Below are 3,142 nucleotides of genomic sequence, written 5' to 3' on the forward strand. Positions count from 1 at the left end.
TCTCAAGCAGAGGGTCATGGGTTCGAACCTCGGGTCGCACCTCTGAGTTTTTTTCGAAATTCATGTGCGGAATTACATTTGAAATTTACCTCGAGCTTTGCGGTGAAGGAAAACATCGCGAGGAAACCTGCACAAACCTGCGAAGCGATTCAATGGTGCGTGCGAAGTTCCCAATCCGCACTGGGCCCGCGTGGGAACTATGGCCCAAGCCCTCTTGATCTGAGAGGAGGCCTGTGCCCAGCAGTGGGATGTTATAGGCTGGGATGATGATGATGATTATTCCAAACGGAAAATTTTAAGGTCATGGTAAGTAGTGTTTTCCTTCCTTCTCTTCTCTGGTGCTTAATCCTTTTAGTGCTACTTTTATATGTATGGTTTTTTTATTGGAATCTTTACCTGTATGGATATACCTAAACTTAAAAGTCAGTAGGCAATATAAATTATATTTCTTAGTGTGTGTTGGTACAGGTTGTAATAAATCTCCATCACAGCGGAGATTAGGTATTTGTAAAGTTGGACGTGTTGACGTGTAATTTCTTAAGAAATTGACTGAAATTTTTGGACTGAGTAAATGTAGGTGTCAGCCTAGGCTATGATAGGGTAAAGGTGCGACCGGACGGCTTGCTTCTAACGATAAGTTCGGATTGATCGAGGCGAGCGGTCTTGCGAACCTTTAAAATACCTCGAGATTGAAATAATTCTGGCCAACGGAAGTTCCTTGAAACCTCGCTATGTTGACCAATATGGACAGATAAACAAGTTTATCCACTGCTGTTAAAATTGGTTAGGTCTTTTGCAACGAACCAAGTACCGCTCGCTACGATCCATCTCAGTAGTGTATCTATACGACGGAAAATGTGACTATCAGTAGTTTTAAAACTTGTATCTAATGTGTAAATTATTTATTTTATTTTTCATAGAGAAAATCGTATTTTGTTAACGTTTTAGTTGATGTTTTCTATTCTCCCCTTAGTTCCAACCAATGTAGTTATGTAGGGTTTCATACGCTTGTACTTTAGTGAGCCAATTTTACTTGTATTTTTAAGTCCGTTGGTGACAATATGTGCTTTGTATGGTGTGTGGACGCAAATATTGTGATTAAATGGATTGTGCATACATCGGCAAACCAAGAAGTCCCCGATTGGAAAGTGCTAAATGGATTTCGCGAGTATAACCGCGCTTTCCCTTTAACCCCCTGTAAGTGGAGCAATGAGGGTGAAATAAGAAATTGTAACAAAAATTACTCTTGTTCTTATTAGAATATACAGTGTTTTAAGACTAATCCAAAATAATTTAGCAGATGGTTGGGTAAGGTTGGTTAAATGTTGTAATTGTTGTAGTTGACCACTGTTAATATCCCTACTGATCGCTGTCCAAATTGAGCTGGGTCAAAGACGTGACTATATTCTAAGTCTTTCATCAAAAACCTTTTCAGAAAGGAGTATTTCCTGCCTGGTAGAGATCGCTCTGAAACGATAAGGCTGCCAATTGCTTACCATGGAAAATCTCTATATACCTTTGTTTTCTGTACTACTTACTGTACTACCAACAGGTGTTCAACAAAGAATCATTGTAGTGTATTATGTTCAATCGAACTAACCCAAACATTTGCTGAAATACTTCAGATTAATTTAAAAACATATCTTATATACATACCTACTTAATTGTAATTATAGTAACTTTGCCGATGCGTGTTCACTGCCTACCGTTCTCTTTAGCGCAGTCCCTATCAAAGATGCTAGCTACAGTTTATCTTCGACGTATAAGTCTCTTTCATTGAACTTAATGTTTATACTATCGAACCATTTGATTCCCAAGCTCCCAACCCAACGTAGAACGTTCTCAAAATAAAGTAGATAATAAATTTCCTTTTAAAGTAACTAATCTGATGTCAATATTGTTTTATCCGTGAAAAGGTTCCATAGTGGATCACGATTCAGTTGGTTCGACAGCACATACGGCGTATTTTTTTTAATGTCAGGTGAACGACGCTCTTTGACCTCGTGAGCATTTAAAAGAAAAAAAAATGGATACTTGTGTTGTCGATGAAAAACTTGCTAGCGTCAGAAGGTGACAAAATATAACAATCTTTATTAAGCCAAATTCATTGATATTATGATTTTTTTAGCTGATATTATTCAAACAATGTTTTGTTGTCTGAATATAAACCTACATGCGAAATCGAGTCGTATAAAAAAAACATATAGGTAATATTTACGACGCATTTAGTTACATATTCAACGGTCTTCTTCGACAGCCCTATTTCGAATAGTCGTTCTTTTTATCAAAATCACCGACAAAATACTGGCAAGTTTAAGAAAACAAAATGAATTTGACGTAAAAAAGCTTGTATCTATTGTTTCCTTCATTTCGTAGGCGTCTTTTCGGATGCCAGCGATTGTGTTTTGTTTTATAAAGGCCCATTTACACCGCTTATCGAAACGAACCTACCGCCAAGACAAGATGTTATTTTAATGTATTTTACTGTACATAGTTATGCCTTATACCGAGGACGGCGATAGTGCGAGTATGTGAATATATTTGCAAGCTTTATGTACGCATGTCCGATAAATGATATTTTGAAAATTATTTATGTATGTATTATATTTTAAGCGACAAGCGAAAATGACATTAAATCTGTGAATGGGGCCCGCCAATAATCAGTTTGTCTGTCTTGAACGTAATTATTCGTTAAAGCGACATATTTACAAATGCAAATTCCTCACTTTTAAAACGGGTAAAGGGATTGAGTGAATACAACAATTTAGAGCCTTTTAATAAAGTTTTTGCTCTTTCTTGTTGATTTGGCGCGGCATGGAAACAAAAGAAGCATTTAATCGATTAAAAAATGTTGCGTCAGTAACGATTTCTTGTCTTTTTCGAAACTAAATTATTCGATTATCGGGTTTTAATTGACTCGTCATTGTATTGTAAATTAGTACCAATCGATCTTTACGTTAGTGTAGAAACAGTATTTTGATATCGTGAAGGTTCTGTTACAGTATGTAGCTTTGTAGATGTTGTATTTAAATTTCATTGTAAGAAAACTATAATTATAGTGATTATCTCCTTGGATCACTGGTTATTATTGTACAGGTACCGAACAAGAAAAGAAACTATCCATGGTCGAAACATATTTTTT

General features: G+C 36.2%; 1 protein-coding gene across 1 annotated transcript in view; it reads left to right on the forward strand.

The window, feature by feature from the left end:
* bnl (fibroblast growth factor branchless) overlaps positions 1-3,142 on the forward strand; it is a gene marked incomplete in the record, with an annotated part of 222,663 nt that extends 219,521 nt beyond the window's left edge. The window contains 1 exon segment of the mRNA XM_074103358.1: positions 274-3,142.

Source organism: Choristoneura fumiferana, chromosome 20 (assembly GCF_025370935.1).
Source record: "Choristoneura fumiferana chromosome 20, NRCan_CFum_1, whole genome shotgun sequence".
Classification (NCBI taxonomy): Eukaryota; Metazoa; Arthropoda; class Insecta; order Lepidoptera; family Tortricidae; genus Choristoneura; species Choristoneura fumiferana.